The sequence below is a fragment of the Dromiciops gliroides genome, chromosome 5, assembly GCF_019393635.1.
Source record: "Dromiciops gliroides isolate mDroGli1 chromosome 5, mDroGli1.pri, whole genome shotgun sequence".
Lineage (NCBI taxonomy): Eukaryota > Metazoa > Chordata > Mammalia > Microbiotheria > Microbiotheriidae > Dromiciops > Dromiciops gliroides.
The window spans coordinates 261,304,053-261,326,923 of record NC_057865.1 but is presented as its reverse complement, the minus strand read 5'-3'; the positions used below and the strand labels follow the sequence as shown (position 1 = coordinate 261,326,923).

The window sequence follows — 22,871 nt, the reverse complement described above, 5'->3', positions numbered from 1 at the left end:
CAAGGAATATTTTTTTTAGTGAAGAGATGAGTGAAGAAAAAAAAAAAAAAACGAGAGAGAGAGAGAGAGAGAGAGAGAGAGAGAGAGAGAGATGCATGAAGATACTCACCTTCCTATCCTCCTAGAGATCCATTGCCTCATTTAGGCCTCTTTGCAACTATGAGAAGAGAAAGTATTTCTGATAGATTTTTTTCCCCTCCAGGCTTTCAGAATTCTTTTACTCATCAACTACCCCGTGGCCTGGGCCCCTGAAAGTATTTAATAATGGATATCTGTCATTTCAACTGTTGATTGATAATTCAGGGCCAATCTTTATATACTCCTCATGCATGAGGCTTGCTGGAGATACTTTAGGCAAATGTCAAAAGCTTAATCATCGATTATGTATCCTGGAGTGTCATATTGACAAGCCCACTTTTTACTTTGAAACTGACTCACCCTCTGTTGGACATGCCTGAAAACATCAAGAGCAGAGAGTCATCTTCCTTAGGCCTGATATTCTTATTTTTCCACTCCTGGAAAAGTTTTTGTGTAAAATAGGTGTTTTCTTTTTTAATTTTAAAGGAATCTAAAAGAAAAGGAGGTATTACAGAGAACAATGAAAGTTGCACTAGCTGTCAAGGACCTAAGTTCAAATTTCAAGTCAGCTTGCCATCTGTCAGACCTTAGGTAAATTATCTTGTCTTTCAGACCCTTAGTCTACTCATCTATTAAATGGGGTTTGACTACATGACCTTTGAGGAAAGTACTAGCTCTGTGTTCTGAGAAGAAACATGAGTTCAAATGAATCATTTCTAAAATCAGGACAGAAATCTACCCAATTTGTTTACTCAAGGGATCATGTATCGATGCTATTGTTTTAATTAAAGGGTTGTTATTATTATTATTTTTTTGAGTCATAGGTTCCTTAGGTAGATGGGTAATGCCTATGGACCCTTCTCAGAATTATGTTTTAAAAATGCATAAAACAAATTATTTAAGATGATAAAGGAATCAAATTATATAGAGCAAAAATTTGATTTTCCCCCATAAAACCTCAGCAAGTCCACTGAATCATAATCTCTAGGTTAAGAGCCACTGTTTTAAAGCATTCCTTTATAACTGTGTGTAGTATAAAAAGCACTGGAAACATAGAATGTCAACTCCTTGAGGACAGGAACCATGTTGCTATTTTCCCTCCTCTCCACTTTTTTTTTAAACATCTTTAGAACTTAGCACATGAAAAGAGCTTAATATGTATTTGCTGTCTGAATGAATGACTGATTGGGAGGATCTAGGACCTTTGTAGCCTTGCCTCTAACACTGAGACCTTAAGGAACATTGTCTTGTATCTCTTATGTCAGTGAAACACCAATCCTACCATTTTCTGAATGAAAATAAAAAGTGACTAGGTGATTTGGAATACCTCCTCCAGTTCTCACATTCTGTAATTGACACTTTTGGGGAGTGCTACAGGGCTAGAGGAGGCAGGAACCCATACTGGGACACAAAGATGTTAAAACACCTGTGCAAAGTCACATAGAAGGGACCTGTGAGTCCAGACCTAATGTTTGTCCTGTTCCATGTTTTCTCTGAGAAAAAGGCTTGTTTTTAAAGACAGGAGATGTTGTTGTTGTTATTACTATTATTATTATTATTATTTTGGTGAGGCAATTGGGCTTAAGTGACTTGCCCAGGGTCACACAGCTAGTAAGTGTCAAATGTCTGAGGCTGGATTTGAACTCAGGTCCTCCTGACTCCAGGGTCAGTGCTCTATCCACTGCGCCACCTAGCTGCTCCAGGAGATGTTATTTTCATTTATTGACATGTTGTCTCCCCTATTAGAAAGTGAGCTTTTTGAAGGCATGACAGGATTTTGCCTTTCTTTGTATAGCCATATATAATGCCTGGAAAATAGTAAGTTTTTAATAAATGCTTGCTGTTTGCCTAACTGCCAACAAAGATTAGAAGATATTATCTCCCTCTGTCTTCTACCTTTGAATCTGTCTCTGTCTTCCTCCCTCCTTTCTCTCACTTTGCATATCCCTGTATTTTTGTCTCTATCTCTCTTCTCTTTTGCTGCCTCTGACTATATGATTCTCTTTCTCCATCTAACTTTCCCCCTCTCCCTGTATCTCTCTCTGTGTCTCTGTCTCTGTCTCTGTCTCTGTCTCTATCTCTCTATCTGTCACGCAGACACATATACAAAGTCTGGCTTTATCCACTAGTTCATGACTGTAATTCCTCCTCATAAAAATGCAAACATCTCTAAGATGGGTATTACTTTTCCATTTCAATCTGAATAAATACAAGTATATGGGATGGGATTGATTGAGCCAATCGATTAATCACCTGACCCCATTTACCTCTGATAACTTTTCTAGATGAGAGTCACACTTCTGATTCAGTTTTTCATAGGAGGGAATGCCGAGGGTTACAAGGTACTGGTTTCCTGGAAGAGCTGAAGGAGGAGGATGCATCACCAAGAAGGGAAAGAGAATAGGACAATGAGCATCAGGGCACCTCTAACAAACTTCATCTGTCTCACAATTTTCTCCAGTCAGCCCTAACTTACCAAATTCCAATTTGATCTTGTTATTTTTTGTCCTCTCCTTTCAGGGCACTTCAAGCTCAGGAGATTGTCCCTGGATGATTACAGCCTGATTCTAGCCAATATGGTAACCATGATGAACAAACTTCAGTGGTTCTATTTTGGAAAGACACTTGCCAGAGAATCCAATTCAAGAAGAATTGTGGAGTTCATTACAAAAGGTTTTTTCCCCCACCATTATAATTCCATCCATTCTGAAGGTCAGACAGTGAGATGGAAGATTTCATTTAGGAGCACCAAACTGTAGAAATGTTCCAGGGCATTCTTTCAGTTTCGCCTTTAGGGAAAAGGACTCATATAATGAAATTCAGTCCCACACAGGGCCTCTTTTCTTTGCTTCTACCTAGTCATTTCAGGAAGAGTTGTAAAATTCAGCATTATGTACTGTTAGTTAAAACTGTAGATTTAGATGTAAGCCTATAGAAAGTCATACTACAAATTACTTTTAATTACAGAAAATTGCTCTTTAGACTACTAGTACACTGTTAATCAATCAGGAGTGCTTGTTATTTTTAATGTGTGTAAGATTCATTAAAGTATTTATCTTTAGGGTTATCTCACTACCTACATTGTGTATTGTAAAAAAGACTTCTCCACATAATTTTTCAAAATTTTCTTCTAAGGGAGAGAAATGAGGCTAAAAATCGGGAGAAGTAAAGAGAAGAAATTAGGAAGATGAGAATTCAGGTCCTGCCTCTGATTGATATCAATCTATCTATATCTATATGTCTATATATCTCTATCTCTATATACCTAGATGTAGATATAGAGATAGAGATATAGAGATATAACCTCAACAGTATGACCATAGGAAAGTCACAACTCATCAGAGAGAACATTTACACACACTAGTTCCCTACATCTAGCAGAGTTATGGTTATTAATTATATCTCTCTACATATTAAAATGTATATGCATATTCATATACATATTTATATATGTATACAAACATACACATGTTATATATGTGTACCCAGATTTTACAGACCATATAACCTCAGTTAAGTAATATAACTTCTTTGGACTTCAGTATCCTTATTTATAAAGTGATGTGGGTTTGGTTCAATAACCCCAAAGGTCCCTTCGAAATCTAATCCTATGTGCCTGAGAACCTATGAACATGTGCCTTATGCTTATTTACATCTGTAGGTGATTTCAAATTGTAAAACTTTGTTTCCATGACACCAAAACAAAGGAAAGAAAAAAACCCTATCATCCAGGGTTTTTGTGGTGTTGTTGTTGTTGTTGTTTTTTTAATGTTCCTAGCAAACACGTATTTTGATCTTCTAATCCTGAAAGCAATGCATTTTGAACTGATTCACTAGTTTTTTGGGGAGCTGTGGAGAGTTAGATTTTGATTGAAAAATTAGATGTTGTATTTTTTTTCTCTTATGGTGATACATTATATCCCCATTTCCCTAATAATTGTACTTAAAACAAGCACATCACTAAATTTAGACTTCACTGGACTTCATGGAAATAAGTGGCTGCTAAGTTACTTTGTACTTTAAAAATCATAATTAAAAAAAAAACCTTCTATAAAGGGGGGAATTATTTGCATATGATAAGAAAATGCTATTTGTCATTTATCCCTTCTTTTTGAAGAGAACCAAAGAAATTGCAGGTTAATGTCTTTTATGTGAATTGCATTTATGTAAGGCAGAGTTGCACAGAGTTCTCAGGCTCCCTCTCTCTTCCAGAGTGATTGAAGTCCATTGCCAAAGGAGACGTAGAACTGAATAGTAAAAAAGGGTCTGGAAATACTGGTACGAACTGATGTATATTGAAGAGAGAAGAACCAAGAGAACATTGTGCACAAAGATGGTAATATTATTTGATGAAGAACCGTGAAAGACTTAACTATTTTCAACAATACAATGATCCAAGACAATTCCAAAGGATTACTGATGAAACATATTATCTACCTCTAAAGAAAGAACTGATATTGATGGAACACAGATTGAAGCATGATATTTTTCTCTTTCATTTTTTATTCAAGTTTTCATGTACAAAATGGAGGGATAAAAATTGGAACCCAAAACTATAAATAAAAATGTTTATTACTTATTTTTTTTAAAGAATTTACATAGGGGTGGCAAGGTGGAGCAGTGGATAAAAGCACCAGCCCTGGATTCAGGAGTACCTGAGTTAAAATCCGGCCTCAGACATTTTACACTTACTAGCTGTGTGACCCTGGGCAAGTCACTTAACCCCCATTGACCCGCAAAAAAACCCCAAAAACACAAAAAAAAGAATTTACATGGTATTTTCAATGAACCTAACCTTTGTTTTTTGCAACCAAAGGACACGTTTCTTGCTTAGGAAACATTGCTTACAATAAATTCAAGCTATTCTTAGCTATGGATGTACATTTTGTAAATATCCATATTGGTGATGCCATATATTACTAATGACAGAGTACCCCTTTCTCAGGAGAATTATGACAGCAATTTCTAAAAGCAATAGAAAGAAAAAATAAGCTGCTAAATATTAACAATTTAAGTGAGACATGACCTAAAATAAACCATCCAAGACATACTTGATAAGAATATGAGATTCTTGTCAATGAAACAAGATTAAGAGGGAACTGATGAATAAACCAAATGGTCTTCTGATATGTTTGCAATATTCCAAGACTCAGAAAAGAAGGCCCAATAATATTAGGGCAAGAGTCTTCTAGGATGATAGATTTAAATTTGGAAGAGATCTTAAAGGCAATCTAGTCCAGTCCCCTGTATTTTATAGAAGAGAAAACTGAGTCCCTGAGAGATCATGACCAAGATCACTCAGGTAACAAGTGACAGAGGAAGGATTTCAACCCTGTTTTGCTAATGCCAAATTACTTCTAGCCATGTATAGAATGCAAAATTTCTTAAGTGGAAGGAATATCCACATTGGTGAAACCATTACTTCATCAAATATTGAAATAAGTAGATGGTAGAAGAGACAGAGAAATCTTCAGGATCAGACATAAACAGAAGTCACATTTGGCCTACAACAGAGGTTACCTTTCACAGTTAAATTTGGATTAAAATGGTATACATAGACCAAATATCTTCTGACTTCCTTACCAGTGCATAGTGTATGATACTATTCTCATTTAATACTGACAACTATTAGATCCACAGTAATAAAGGAAAATAGCTTTTCATACTTACCTTTCCCTGTCACTCACTATAACTCTTGTTGTTGTTCAATCATTATGACAGGCCCTCATATTGGACACCTTTTGACCTAAAGGGCTGAACTTACAATGTCATAACTTTCAACATTTTAATACTTTCCTTGGCATTTTCTTGGTAAAAAGTATTGGAGTGGTTTGCCATTTCCTTCTTCAATGGATCACTTTTCATCAGAACTTTGCACTATGACCTGTCCATCTTCAGTCACCTTTCATGGCAAAGCTTAGGGGTTCATTGAGCTACACAGACCCCTATGACATGGCAAGGCAGTGATCCAGGAGGGGGGTGGTCTATAACTCTACTTGGTTATAAAACTTGTGAAGACTACAACAGTGATAGAATTCTAATGAAGCAGATGGATAGAAAACATACTTGAGTCAGAAGCAACAAAGGCTTATATAACAGGACTTTGCATCTCAGACTCTAAAATAACAAGATGATGCACTTAGAGAAATGCTGCTGACAAAATAGGTAATAGAATTCATTTTCCCATATGCTATTGACTGATTGTGTGGACCGTCAATGTATTTCCAAATTCACTCAATTCATTTGAGCCACAATTTGAAGGAATGCTACCATTATTGAAAGGCAACATGGATGGAAAACTAGTCTTCAGCTCAGAAAAAAACAAAACAAAACATGGGTTCAATTCCTTCTTCTAAAATATAGAAGTTATGTGACTCTAATTCAGTCTCTTAACCTTTCAGGGTGATTTTCATCACATAGTTTCAGCATATTGGACTATAAGTGTAGAACTCAACTAGGAGATATAGTCCAATTTCTTCATTTTACAGAGGAGGAAACTGGGGCTTAGAATTTTTAACTGATTTGTCTAAGATCTTGCAAGTAATAAACATCAGTGGCAGGATTTTATGTTTTGCCATGGAATTCCAGAGCCATAATGTCTTTGCCAGCACCATACTAGTCTCCTGACATTTCCTACATCAATGAAATCAGAAGTCCTAATAAATAAAATTTAATATAACATGATATTATAATGTAATGTAATACAACATAATGTAGAATAATGTAACATGAAATTGCACACTGTGATATAATGTTACATAAAACGCATATCATAATATGAACAAGATATATATATATTATGTAATGTGATACAACATAACAATATCATGTATGATAGCTATATATCGTTGTAACACAATTATATGTTATAATATGATAAAATAAGATAATCCAATCTAAGAGGTAGAAAAACTTTTTTTACAAAACTGAAAAAAGGGAGATGAGTCAGGCATTGTGGGTGATTGAAAGCTAATGCATTTCTTGGGAGTTGTGATTGTCCAAAAGGCTGCCAAAGTTCATGCCTGCAGCTGAGCCCTTAATTAAAAAGTCTATACCTTGGTGAACCATATTTATTTACTCCCACTTGTTAAATGAAGAAAGTCCTATAATTGTAGTTCAGGTGCTCATATTGTGAGAATAGTTTACCAGCCATGTGAGACAGTTATCATCTCTTCTTTGCTAAAGAATCTCCCCTAATCTTCTGGTGAGCCAGAGGTCTGAAGGATCCCACAGAGCTCTGCAGCGATGATAGCCATAACAAATCTATTTCTTCACTATTGAGATGCTCTGTTGACTTAAGGATAAGTGACTGGCTGTATTAATCAGAGGCATCTTGCAAAATCAAGTTAGGCGGAGGCTGCTGAACAATACAAGCAGCTTTTGTGGGGTTTTATAAGCATAGTAATGGATTGTCTTTGAAGACTGACTCAGCTCTGACTTTACTCTTGCTTATTATCAATCAATATTTTTCAACTCCTGGTATTTCTCTAGCAGAATAGAATTAATTATTTACATCGTTTCACACACACACACACACACACACACACACACACACACACACACATGCTGTTTTTTTCTAGAGTTTGTCCACACCTTTGTACTTGTTCTAAACACTTCAATTGTGAAAGCATATGCAAAACCAGTTTGGACAAATAATGATGGTTTGTTGAAGCTGGGAGGTAGCTTGATAAATTAGACAGAGACCCCACCTTCCTCTGCCCTTCTCAGATACCCATTCCTTATATTCAATAATAAAAAGAGTGATGGCAAAGAATTGGAAATTGAGAGGATGCCCATCAATTAGGGAATGGTTAAACAAGTTGTGGTATATGAATGTGATGGAATACTATTGTGCTGTGAGAAATGATGGGTAGGCAGATTTCAGAAAAACCTGTACTTACACAAGTCAATGCTGGGTGAAATAAGCAGAACCAAGAGAACATTGTACACAGTAACAGCATCAATATGTGATGATCAACTGTGATAGACAGCTCTTCTCAGCAATCAAGTGATCGAAGACAATGCTAAAAGACTCATGATGTAAAATGTTCTCCACATTCAGAAAAAGAAGTATGGAGTCTGAATTCAGATTGAAGCATACCATTTTCATATCTCTTTGTTTTTGTTTGTTTGTCTGTTTCTTCTTTCTTGTGGCTTTTAAATTTTGTTCTGATTCTTCTCTCATAACATGACTAATGTGGAAATATGTTTAACATGTTTGTAATGTATAACCTCTATCAGTTTGCTTGCTGGCTTCAGGAGGGGGATAGAAGGGAGGGTGGGAGAAAAATTAGGAACTCAAAACCTTACAAAAATGAATGTTGAAAACTATCTTTACATGTAATTGGAAAAAAACAAAATAAAATACTATAAAAATAATAAAATTAAAGAAAAAATGGGGAAGGGGAAGCAATTTCACAAAACTTACAAACATATGTCAGTTGTTTTACCACATGGGAAAAGCCCTGCACTCACAGTCTCCCACCTCTTCCATAAAGGGAAAGAGGAATATTTTCTCATTTCATCTTTGGGGCCATGCTTTGTCATTTTAATTAAACAAGATTCAGGTTTTTTTCTTGTTGTTTTTTCTATATACCAATGTATATAAGTCTGTTTACTATATGTGGTATCAGTTCGTGTTAGTGGAAGAGGACTTCTTAAAGGATATTATATTTTCCATAGTAAAATGAATTGAAAAATATGAGGGAAAAAAGTGTCAAGCTTTTTGAATAAATCCATATGTAATTATTAAGCTCCTAGTATGTTCTGAACACTTCGCTAGACAATGGAGATACAAAGATAATAATAAAGCAATCCCTGCCCTCAAAAGAGCTTACACTCATATACTTTCAGATATGGTAGGACCCAGAACAAGAGTAAGAGCCTTTCAACTTGAGGCAAAAGACAAGAGACAAGGAAAGAAAAACTAATTTTGCATGGAGCAAGGTAAAGGATGAGGTATCAAGAAGGCAAAGGGAAAAAAAATTCCGATCAGTTGAAATGCCAGATTTTGCTATTAAAAGTGTTAAATCTTTGAGGCCCATTAATTAAAACAGGAAGACACTCAGCAAACTTTCTAATCCTTTAAAATATTTATTCAGGACTATATAGGAGTGAGTCATTTTTATGAAAAATGAAACATAATTTGAGATTTAAGTTAAGAGAAATGCCTTTGGAAAGTCAAATAGGTTTTCAGGTACTATAAATGAATCAAGAATATATTGTGCAATGATTATCAACAAATAAAAGGAGTTAATATGATTACCTGAACCGAGCCAAAGGAATAAACATTATTAAGTAAATGGAGAAAACAGCCCCATGTCTATGTCATTTGAAACTCCATCTACTTTCAAGTTCTAGGCTAAGTATCCTAATTCTCCATTGGGAACCTTCCGTGATTTACCCAAATGGAAGTGATCTTTCCTTTGATTGAACTCTTAGATAACATTCTATGGACCATGGCTATGAAAGTTCACGCTCTGATTAGTAAGAGTAAGCAAGGGGGCAGCTAGATGGCACAGTGGAAAAAGCACTGGCCCTTGATTCAGGAGGACCTGAGTTCAAATCCAGCATCAGACACTTGACACTAGCTGTGTGAACCTGGGCAAGTCAATTAACCCTCATTGCCCCACCAAAAAAAAAAAAAAAAAGAATAAGAAAGCTCTTTTTTTTTTTTTTTAAGTGCCACCTATGGGCCAGGTATTCTGCTAGGACAAAACAAACAAAACAAACAAACAAATACAATGACAAAAAATAAACTATGCCTTGCCATGGGCTTTTTCTTTACCAGAGAAAATGTATATACACACACACACACACACACTCATATATACATCTATATGTATACACACACACACACACACACACACATATATATATATATATGGATGTAAATATACATGTGTATGTACTTATGTAGTTGATACCCAGTATAGTAAATAGATCTACAATATAAATAATGATAACAATATAAGTGGAAAGAAAAATAGCAAGATAAAACTGAATCATTTAATTATAATGACAAAGCATAGTCCTAAGAAAATGTAAGGAAATATAAATCTTTCCTTTCTTTGGAGAGGGGTGTGGGTAACATATCACACATTATGTGCATATATTATATATGTTCATATACAAACATCTATGAAGTCCCATATATGTATGAATGTGTATATATACCTATATGTTTGTATATACATATACACACACATCACACACATATATCTTTGTGTACATATATATATATGCATACACATGCACACAAATACACATACATCTATGTAGTCCTATATACTTTTGTGTCTATGTATATGCATATTATCAGTAGGTATGTATATTAGTGTGCTCTTTCATTAATGGGCTCAAAAGATTCAAGGTTTTCAGCAGAAAAAAAAATCTAGTATTTCAGTTTTTTCTCACTTTAAATGCAGTATGTGTGTAAATTAATGTGTATGGATTATATATATATACACTCATTGTAAAGTCTAGTGGTGAGGAGGGCATGGGACTCCTGTATCAGTGATAACCTGTACAAAGACACTGGGAGATGGAATATGATTTAGGAGAAACACCTAGAAAGCCAATGTGGCTGTTCTGAGACATATAAGGAGGGGGGTAAAATACCCTATTTCTGGAAAGATAGGTTGGAGGCAGTTGGTGCTTAAACAGAGGAGTTTAGATTTGACTCTAGAGATAATAGAGAGCTGCTGGGGTTGAGTGGATTCTATTACTTAATATTAAGTACATTTGTGTTATGCCCATCATGCAATGACTACATTGAGTTAAAAATAAAGAAATAAGCAATAGTGTATGAGAATATAAATTTTTTAAATCAGCAATTCATTGCTCTCTCAATCTAGAGTGTCTGATTTTCAGATTTACTACTTTGTCTTTTACGTATTTGTCTAACCATGTGCTTTATATTCTCAGTTTACTGACTGATACAGAAATTCCAATGATAGACACATAGCTAAAGTTTGGATGGTATTGCTCCATTTAAATAAAAACTGCTGATTGCTTTAAAAAAAAGTTGAAATGGGACTTACATAATTTTATTTTTAAGGCATGATTATGGTGTTCCTGGAGTATCTGAAGAAATTCCAGTTGTTAAAGCACAAATTACAAAAGAGGTATTTTTAAAAATTATAATCTTATAAAGTGGAAAAGAAACTCTTTAAACTGTAATTTTTATGAGTTCAAAAAAATCCAGTAATAATCATGGGTGTAATCTTTTAAGGATAAAGTAGCAGAAACATTTCCACAGGGCCTAGTCAACTCAATTACTTTGGTGATTTATGGAATCACAAAACGTGGAAAATTAAGGTACATATTGGACCTTAATAATCAGTTATGTAGCACATGATAATAAATTTTTTCCCCTGTTCAAATTCAGTTCAAAATGTTCTGTTTGGTCATAAGAGATAGACTTTAAATTTCCTGAGGCAATTTGTAATACAGCCAGTTGCTAAGAGGGTTGCTAAGGGAAATCAGTTAACATGGTTGATAAATAGCCTCAGTAAACTCTAGCTGAACAGACTGCCTGGGCAGATGGGAGGGATGTGGTGATACCTTCTGAAATTGAAAAGAGAAAGAAAAATTGGGAGGAGGGAATAATATAGAAGATGTGAAGAGAATAGATGTTTCATACTTTCCAAAGGTAGATAATAATAATGATAATGACACTATTACTACTACTATTGCTCCTGATACTGATGTTTCTGCTGCTACTACTACTACTACTACCACCACCACCACCACCACTATTACCACTACTACAACCACCACCACCACCTACTAGTGCTACTACTACCACTACTTCTACCACTGCTATTGCTGCTGCTACTGCTACTACTACTACCATCTATTAGTGCTACTACTGTTTCTGTTGATGCTGCTGCTACTAGCATTTATATAGCCTTCAACTCTTAAAAAGTACTTTACAAAATTATCCTATTTGCCCTTAAAAATAACCATGTTATTATTATCCCCATTTTATTGATAAGGAAACTAAGACAAAAATGTTAAGTGACACAAAGAGTAAGTCTCTATGGCAATATCTGAAATCAGATCTTCATCATTCCAGATCCAGCACTCTGACTCCTATACCACCTTATTGCGGGTAGAATGAGGGGAAACAGAGAAGATTTTAAGATCTTAAATCAGGAAGTCAAGAAAGTCAAAGTTTTATGTTTCTAGATTGTAAGTTCCTTGAGGACAGGGACTATGTTTTCTTTTGCATCCATATTGCTAAGTTTAGCACATTAGATAATAAGTGATAAGTGCTTAATAAACATTTTGTTTCTTTTTTTCCCATTCTTTTATCCATTTCTTTGGAAGTTCATTATTATGGTGTATGTGGGGGGGAAGGAGGGAGGGAGGGAGGGAGAGAGGGAGAGAGAGGAGAGAGAGAGAGAGAGAGAGAGAGAGAGAGAGAGAGAGAGAGAGAGAGAGAGAGAGAGAGAGATTGTATCTATGAAGGCTCATTTATAGATAAACTAGCAAATGGACTGTCATTCTTTTATATGGGACTTACCTCATAAAGAAATCAAATCTCCCAATGCAGATTGGCACCTTCCTGACACTTGTAGTCTTAGAGAATTGCCCAAAGCACTGAGAAGTTAAATGGCTCACCATGGGTCACACAGTTTGTGACAGAGGTGGGATCTGAGCCCAGACCCCCTTGCCTAAGAAGATTGCCATTGCCCCTCTATCATGCTGAATCTAAAGTCACAAAAAAAAAACAGGTGAGAGACAATATACAGGGCTTTTCATCCTAGCTGAATCTCAGAGTTCCACAAACCATCACAATGTTTAAACAAAAAAACACATAAATAAAGTCAATGAAATTAATATGATAGAGTGAGGAGGTGCGGTGGTACCTGAGGTCTGGTGGTTGGGCTGGGAAGTGCAGATTAGGGTCTCTGGAGCCTCTCTTCCTTGATGCTGGGGGTGGACCGAGGGGCCTGCTCTGGCCCCCCACCCCCACCCCCCGTCCCATCTTCGGTGGGTGGTTTCCTCGTTTCCTCCCCGAGCCCCTGACCCAGTTTCCATTTGAGCACAAGTCTTCTTATGATTGGTGAAAATGTAAAATTGGCTCGTGAATATGGTTTGCTGGGAAACTATGACTCTGCAATGGTATATTATCAGGGAGTACTTGATCAGATGAACATATATCTGTACTCAGTCAAAGATACATACCTCCAGCAAAAATGGCAACAGGTTTGGCAAGAGATAAATATGGAAGCTAAACATGTTTAGGATATCATGAAAACACTAGAAAGCTTTAGATTAGATAGCACCCCTTTGAAAGCTGCACATCAGGAACTTCCAGCTTCAGAAGGAGAAGTTTGGTCCTTGCCAGTACCTGTTGAAAGAAGACCAATCACCAAGACCCAGAAAACGTCAGTATCCTCAGTATAGTGACTCTAGACTCCATGGTAACCATCCAAGTGCAGCAGACCAAGTTGCTCTTCGTCCATCTTCACAAAATCCTAACAATGACAAAGGAAAAGCAGTCCGCTGTCGAGAAAAGAAAAAGCAACAGAATAAAGGAAGAGAAGAAAAGAACAAATCACCACCTGCAATGACTGAACCAGAGACAGATAAATTTGATGGCACGGGATATGATACCTACTTAGTAGAAGCTTTGGAAAGAGATATAATTTCTCAGAATCAAAATATTCGGGGCAGCTAGGTGGCGCAGTGGATAGAGCACCGGCCCTGGATTCAGGAGGACCTGAGTTCAGATCCGGCCTCAGACACTTAACACTTACTTACTAGTTGTGTGACCCTGGGCAAGTTGCTTAACCCCAATTGCCTCACAAATAAAAAAAAAAAAGAATCCAAATATTCGATGGGATGACATAGCTGATTTATTACAGGCTAAAAAAATTACTCAAGGAAGCAGTGGTTTTACCTATGTGGGCACCAGAATTCTTTAAGGGAATTAGGAGACTATGGAAAGGAGTATTGATGGTTGGTCCACCTGGCAGTGGAAAGACTGCTCACTAAAGCAGTAGTTATTGAAAGCAAAACAACATTTTTCAATGTTTTTTCATCAACTGTTATCTCCAAGTACAGAGGAGAGTCTGAGAAGCTTCTTAGCCTTCTGTTCCATATTTCTCAATTTTATTCTCCAACAATATTTATTGATGAGATAGATTCCATTTGTAGTTGCAGAGGAACTTCTGAGGAACATGAAGCAAGCCGAAGGGTAAAAGCAGAATTACTGGTTCAGATGGACGGTGTTGGAGGGGCTTCTGAAAATGATGACCCTTCCAAAATGGTTATGGTTCTTGCTGCTACTAATTTTCCTTGGGATTTTGATGAGGCTTTAAGACATCAACTAGAAAAAAGAATTTATATTCCATTACCATCAGCAAAGGGCAGAGAAGAGCTTTTGCCAGTAAGTCTGCATGAACTGGAATTGGCTGATGATATTGACCTTGCAAGTATAGCAGAAAATATGGAAGGTTATTCAGGTGCAGATATCACAAATGTAAGCAGAGATGCATCTCTGATGGCCATGACAAGGCGCATTGAAGGTTTGACACCTGAAGAAATCAGAAATCTTTCCAGAGATGAAATGCATATGCCCATAACTATGTAAGACTTTGGAATGGCTTTAAAAAAGGTTTCTAAGTCAGTATCTGCTGCGGACATTGAAAGATAAGAAAAATGGATAGTTAAATTTGGATCATGCTAAATTCTTTTTTAAAGTAAACTCTGAGAAACCTGCCTTATGTTGTTTCAATGATAATGAAAAGTAGTATTTCATTGCACTGAGTGCTATATTTTTTTAAACTTTGATAATGATAATGATAAAAAGAACTCGTGATTCTGAATAAATGTAATTTTTTAAAAAAGAAATAAAAATGATAACATCCCTTTGGTGTCAGTATATCCATGGCTATTATAACTAGGAGATTTTACAGCTAAGTAATTGAGAGGAAAGACACTTAATTCTATCTTACCTTCTTTCACATTTCATCCAGATATGCACCTGGGTCATCTGTCCTTCTGTCCTACTACCCTGCTTTTCCCTACCTGGACAGTATCCTCTTATGCTTATATCCCTAGGCCCTGGGAGAATTACTGAATTCACTTTTGGAAATTTCACCTTGAAGTTGAACTATTTTGACTGGTGAGTAAAGTTATGCAAATTCAAATAGCCTGATTTATCCCAGCAACCCCTGATCAGACAACACTTCATATCCCATGGAGACATCCAGTCATCCAGCCATCCAGCCCAACTATTTTGTCATCTGCCCTTTCCTCCCTCCTGCCCAGCCTGTAGCTACCATATGCATCAGCTCACCATCCCTATAAGTCTTCATTACAAAATTCCTTCTCTTGATCACTATTCCTTTGTATGTGTTGTTTTGTTATAATTAAAGGAATACTTAACTTTGTTTTTTTCCTCTTGGACTCCTTCAACAGGCTGATGAAATCTATGAAGATTATGAAACACTTCATCGGAAAAATGTTTTAAAATATTTAAAATAAATTATAGAGAGTTACAAAGGAAAACAATTAGATTCAAATACATCTACCAAAAGAAACATTTCAAAAAATTATTCTTCTTCATTCTCAAATTCAGAATATCTATGAATAGAATGTCAGATCTATGAGGGTAGGGGTTGTTTTTCTTTTGTATTTGAATCCCCAAGTTTAGCCTAGCACAGTGTTAATATTTTTTCATTCATTCATTCATTCATTTGCTTACCATAAAAATTATTTCCACAAGGCACTACATCTTCCAAATCTGCATTTTCATTGAATGTCCCTCATGATTGGACAACTCCCTCTAAGTATATGCCTCCTGGCTGCCTTGGCTTCCTTCAAATCTCGGCTAAAATACCAGCTTTTATAACAAGCCTCTTCACATCCTTATGTTAATTCTAGTATCTTCCAGTTGAAAAAAATCTATGAAACATCCTCTGTGTGTGTGTGTATGTATATGTATATATATCTATCTTGTATATTCTTTGAATGTCATCTCTCCCATTAAATTATGAACCTTTTGGGGCACTTAGGTGGTGCAATGGATGATAAAGCACCGGCCCTGGATTCAGGAGTACCTGAGTTAAAATCTGGCCTCAGAAACTTGACCCTTTCTAGCTGTGTGACCCTGAGCAAGTCACTTAACCCACATTGCCCCAGAAAAAAAATTGTGAACTCCTTGAGGATAGATATGTTTTTTAACTTTCTTTGTATTCTGTTTTTGGCACATAGGCTGATGATACATAGCAAACATTTAATAAAGTGATTAGTGACTTGTTGACTTATTTTAAAAGTAATGCCTACTTTTGATATGATTTTATTATTTGTTCATATTTCAGCACTACTATACATACTATATACCAGGCACTATACTAGCTCATGGGGATCTAGAAAATGGAAAAAAAAAAAGAAAAGAAAAAACATCTTTGCTTAAATTCTACTAGGGAGATTATAAGGTACTCACTAGTAAAATGAAAGAAAGGAAGGAAGGAAGGAAGGAAGGAAGGAAGGAAGGAAGGAAGGAAGAGAGAGAGAGAGAAAGAAAGAAAGAAAGAAAGAAAGAAAGAAAGAAAGAAAGAAAGAAAGGAAGGAAGGAAGGAAGGAAGGAAGGAAGGAAGGAAGGAAGGAAGGAAGGAAGAAAGAAAGAAAGAAAGAAAGAAAGAAAGAAAGAAAGAAAGAAAGAAAGAAAGAAAGAAAGAAAGAAAGAAAGAAAGAAAGAAAGAAAGAAAGAAAGAAAACAAGAAATGAATGGATGGATGGATGGATGATTGAATATGCATTCATTAAGCACTTATTTTGTGCCACTTTTAACTTTGTACTCTAAGGATATAAAAACAAAAAAGACAGTCCCTGCCCACAAAGAGCTTACATTGCAATACATTAAAACGACACATAAAGGCTACCTAGAGTTGGAAAGGATGGGAGAAAAAGGGATACATGAACAGTAGTAGCATGGCTTGGAAAGATCAGGGAAATGTGTTAGTGATCTGATTGCAGGCAAGATGGGGTGAAAGCATGGCTTCCAGAACTTAGAACACTAGGGAACATATTTTGAATTCTGTTGGTAAGAGAAGATGGTCAGAGTGTAGGCACATGATTTGAAAATGGCTGAAAAGTAATGTGAAGCACATACATAATATCCACAAAAGCAATGCAAAGTCATTTTGGCAAACAGAAGACAGAGCAGGAACAAATGAAGTCATCAGAGGAGGCTTCCTGTAGAAGATAGCCCTTGAGCTTATCAAGAAAGGGAGCTAAGTTTCTAAGAGAAAGGCAGGTGAGCTGTAGAAGGAGAGCATTGCAGGCAACGAACTATAACAACATTCTAGTTGGTGAGTATGGGCAGGTGAATACAACATACATTTTGTTGCCGTTTAAATTTATGAAACAAATACCTTTTTTTTAAGGTTCTGTTAATACTCTCAAGGTAGTGGTTATTGTGCTGTATGGTATGCACTGAACCAGGCACTTCCATGGGTCTCCAAAGAAATAACAATTATGATCCCTGGTTTCAAGGAATTAATAATAAAGTTTGGGAACCAGGATATTCCTACAGAAGAAAACAACAACAATAACAAGAAGTGAAAAAAATATAAAGCACTATCATAAGATTTATATCTAGAGCAGAGATAATAGATCTTCTAGGCAAAATCCCCCATTTTATTAATAGGCCAATCCAAGCCTGTGGAGATGAGGTGAATTATGCAACGTCACAAATACATAAAGTCTAGTAGCTGAGATAGAATTTGAACCTCTATCCTCTGATTCCAAATCCAGCATGCATGTACATGCTCATAACAACATGCCAAAGAAAGTTTTTATTAAACTAAAAGAAACCCCTAAACTATAATTCCAAACCAATAAATCATAGGATTCCAAATTGTTGCAATAGTCCATAATAATAATTCTTCAGTGTTGTTTGCCCACTTTGAGACTTGAAGCCAAAGAAGCTAAGGGAAAAAAAAACATCATATAGCTCATAGGTATCAGAATAGTCAATTAAAACCAGGTATTGTGATTCCAAATTCAGTATTTTTCCACACTATACCTCCTAGAGGAACCTTTCCTGATCCCCATAGATGTAAATGTTCTTTTCCTGTTCAAATGATCATTTATCTAACTCTTTATACATATGGTATTCCCCTAATAGCTTATCAGAAGGTATCCCCCAAATAAATTAAAGAAGGCAAAGAATGTTTTTTGTTTGTTTTGCTTATGTGGATAGAGCGAGGGCTTAGAAAAAGGGAGACTTATCTTCATGAGTTCAAATTCAGCCTCAGATACTTATAAGCTGTGCCAACTTGGGCAAGTCACTTACCATCTTTGCCTCAGTTTGCTCATATGTAAAATGAGCTAGAGAAGAAAATGACAAATCACTCCAGTATCTTTGCCAAAAACAAACAACAACAAAATGGGGTCATGAAGAGTTGGACATGACTAAAACAACTCAACTACAAAATCTCCAGGACCCAGTAAATAGTAGGTATCTAATAAGCTGGCTGGGGGTTGTGTTTGGTTTGGAGACACCAATTTCAGATACCTCAAGTCTTGACCTCAAGAAATTTACAAAAATATTATATCTGGGTAAAAAAAGACCCAAACATACATATATGTATATGTGTGTATACACACACATACACATATATGTACATGTACACATACATATGTACACACATATACTATATCTACACATACATAAACACATGTATAGGTGTGTGTATATATGTATATGTATATGTATATGTATATATATATATATATATATATATATAGAGAGAGAGAGAGAGAGAGAGAGAGAGAGAGAGAGAGAGAGAGAGAGAGAGAATCCACAAATATCTATATATCTATTAAGGATCAGGTTCTATGTTAGGCTTTGGGAATCCAGAACCCCAAATTAAAAAGCTGTCAAGAAGTTTACAGTCTTTAGGGAGAGAAGACATGTATGCAAATAAGAATATGCAAAAAAATTCAAGATAACATTGGAGGAAAGACAACACTGTATAGCAGGAGGAATCAGGTAAATCAGGGGTAGGAAGTAACATTTGAGCTGAACTTGAAGGATAGCAGAAATTCTAGGAAGTAAATATGTAAATTGTTGTTCAGTTGTGTCTGACTCTTCTTGAACCCATTTAGGGTTTTCTTGGCAAAGGCAATGGAATGGTTTTCCATTTCCTTCACTTTCTCATTTTACAGATAAGGAAACTGAGGCAGAGTTAAATGACTTGTCCAAGGTCAAACAGCTATTGTCTGGAGGCCATAGTCGTACTCTCATCTCCCTGACTCCAGGCCTTGTGCTCCATCCACTGTGCCATCTGGCTGCCAGATGTGTACAGGGAATACATTCAAATCATGAGAGTCATCTGGAGTAAAGGCATTCTACACTGCAAGGTTCTATTGGTCCCTGCTTGTTTTATTTTTATTGGTCATTGGAATAGTGCATGATAATGTGAAAGACAGCACATTAAAATTAAATTTTTGGTTGCTCTTATTGGTATTGGTTTTTGAAATGTAATAAGTATACCTGTCCAAATTATTAATTGGTTATGAAATATCATATCTGACTGATGAAATCCATTGGTTCTCAACAATTCAGTTGCTTGATAGAATATCATCTATATGCTAATGTAATAACTTTGAGGTCATCCTTGAAATATTAGGTTGGCCATAAGGATGATGCCTCAGCCTGGAGTTTATACATGCTTTATACCAAAAGCTATTTTGTGTTCCTTATATCACATGGGAGCTGTTTTTTAGTGATACATAAAACAAAGAAGTCTGATCCTTTTTTCTAAGTACTAACATTCTCAGATTCAACCAAGCTATAAACTCCATTGTTATCTATTAAATGTCAAAAGCTAGACTTTACAAGTACTGTTCAGAACCTAAGTTTACGAGGTTAATTACCAGTGCATTACTCATAACACAGTCTTTTATTGGTAGTATAATATTTTGTTAGGTGTGTGTGGTAACACTAAAATGCATCACCCATAACTGCAATTTGGTTTAGCCTTAGTTAAAAATGGTGGTTCAACTAAATTATATTAAATCTCATTCTTGCACTTTACCTTTCTGAAACTTTAATCATCACTTCAATAGACTTTGTAAATTAGCAAGAAAAAACCCTCTATTTAAATCACCTCATCTAATAATTCCTGTAATAGAAATGAGCTTAACTTTTTATATTAAAAAGCATAATATGAATTTTATAAGTGTAAACCAAGGGGAAGCAAATGCTCTCTCTCTCTTTTTTTTTTTCAAGTGAGGCAGTTGGGATTAAGTGACTTGCCCAGGGTCACACAGCTAGTAAGTGTTAAGTGTCTGAGGCCAGATTTGAACTCAGGTCCTCCTGACTCCAAGGCCAGTGCTCTATCCACTGTGCCACCTAGATGCACCATAAATGCTCTCTTAATGGAATTTAGAGCTCTCTTTCCCCAAAGGGGAAGACCAGGGAAGGCAAAGGCCATTTCTTGAAATTTAAATCCCCTTCTTCCTAAAAGGGAAGGAAACCAGAAAGAGGCAATACCAGTAAAAATTAAAATAAAGGTTTTATTAAGCAAGGGAAAAAATCTAGCACGATCATGGCTGCTATTCAATCTCTTGCCATATAGGACACCATGCAATAGACTACAAATATACAGTTTAAACAAAGAGAGATAAGGAATTTGGAGGAAAGTTAGGCTTAGGAAGATCCACTCTCAAAGGGGAAAGGGTATATGTCAAGAATTCCAGGGGTGAAGGATGTGGACTTTGATACAAAAATCAGAAGGCATTCTTGGTGATAGATCAGTTCAAGGTTTGATTATACAGCTCTCCTCAATAGGGAAAAAAAAAAGATTATTCCAAAGTTAGAGAATAACTGAAGATGAATTCAGATAAGTCTTTGATTGGCTTCAGGTTTACCAATTCCCTGGTTACCTGGATAACTGGGAGAAGAGAGAGGAAGAAGAGGGGACTCAAACAAATGAAAGTACACATTTTCATATAAGAGAACCATACGTCTATGCTGTTTGCCATTTTTAATTAGGCAGGCACCAAATCATAAACAATTACAGCTGATCCGCTTTACAGAGTTCCCACACATGCTTAACAAAATCCTGTACCAAGGAAAAAACTGTCTTTGCTATGCTGATAATTAACCTTGTAAATTGGCTTCTGAACAACCTTTGCACATTTCCTTTAGGGAGGGGAGTGGAGAAAATGTTGTAAAGTATCACTTAAGGGATTAATTGAATTAAAATTGAGACCAAAAAAAAAATACTAGTGGTTGATGGCTCAGATGCAAATACCTTTCAAGATATAAACTGAGAAAGAAAGAGGGCATAAAAGCAGCAGGAGTAGAAGGTAATATAGGGTGTGGTTAAGCAACAGGTTGAAACAGTGTCAGGGGAGAAAACATGGGGAGTGGGAGGTAATGACAGGAGAAATATAGGGAAGGGTGGAGTAATACGGAATCCTGCAAGTGCAATAAGTACCTTACAGTTCCTGCAACAAAAGTGTGAAATGTGTAGGACGGATCTAGAATCTAATTCTCATATTACCTATGGTGAAGAATGAACAAAACCCAATACTGATGACATCCATTGTCTTCAAATCATTTGCTAAATTGCAGGAGGATGAATGAAAATCATCACCTAAGGAAGGCCTTTACATCTATCTTGAAAGATTTCCCCTTTCTCTTTTTAATCTAATTAAAATCAGGTTCCAAGGCAAGGCATTAAGAAAGGAAAATAGGGGAAGGACTAAAACCAAAACAAAATGGATAAAGCAAGCAATTGAAGGAAATGAGGGAACCTCTGAAGAAAAATCAAAGCAAGGGAATCCCCATTGAACAATGGAAATGCTTCCAAATGTTACTTATTCAATTCCACAGACATCATTTCATAAATTAACTAGACAGCAATAGGAATGTTTCCAAATGGATCTTTCTGGTTGGGCAAAACAAAACAAACAAACAAAAAACAAACATTTGTGGACTGAGATTTTCTTAAGGTGAAAAAAGAGACACAATCTAACTTATTCCTTAACTCATAAAATATCCTTCCATAACCTAAGGATCCATGATTTCATTAATAAAGGTCCTTGGCATGCAATTACTTAGATTGAGGCTTGATAGGTAGTCTTTGAGAGCTCCAGTATAGTGGTCAACAAATTGATCATTCTGCAACTAATCTCATTATGATCCTTTGTAACTATAACGAGGCCTGACCTCAGAAAATAGAAATCAAACCTTTTTCCTGGCTCATGCTTCAAATCCTTCTACTTTTCCAGACTTGTAAGCATCTCATGTCAGATGGGAACCTCGTCCAGATCTCTATCCACTATAACATGTAGTTTCCTGTACAAGAACAATAAATGCTTAATAAATGTTTATTGATTGACTGAAAAGCTGAGAAATCAGGAGAGGCCCATTGCTAGTAACCTGCATGCTATGGGAAGGTTGGAAATGATTATATTGTTTTCTAACCCACTGCTTCCATGGCTCAGCTGCCTCAGCACCGTGGGCCTCCTTACTTTAGAACAAGGAAACAAGATAAGCTGGATAGCCTTTGAAGTCCCTTCTGGCCCCTAGATGTATGATCCTATGAGTTTAAATAAAGTCATTGGGGGGTAGCTAGGTGGTGCAGTGGATAGAGCACTGGCCCTGGATACAGGAAGACCTGAGTTCAAATCCGACCTCAGACACTTGACACTTACTAGCTGTGTGACCCTGGGCTAGTCACTTAACCCTCATTGCCCCCCCCCAAAAAAAGAAAAAAAAGTCATTAAATATCATATTCAATTTGGCCTGATAGTTT

The 22,871-nt window shown here is 36.2% G+C and overlaps 1 pseudogene; it reads left to right on the top strand.

Moving 5' to 3' along the window:
* Positions 1–11,139: 11,139 nt before the first annotated feature.
* LOC122729023 lies at positions 11,140–14,779 on the top strand (annotated as a pseudogene).
* The last annotated feature ends 8,092 nt before the right edge of the window (positions 14,780–22,871 follow it).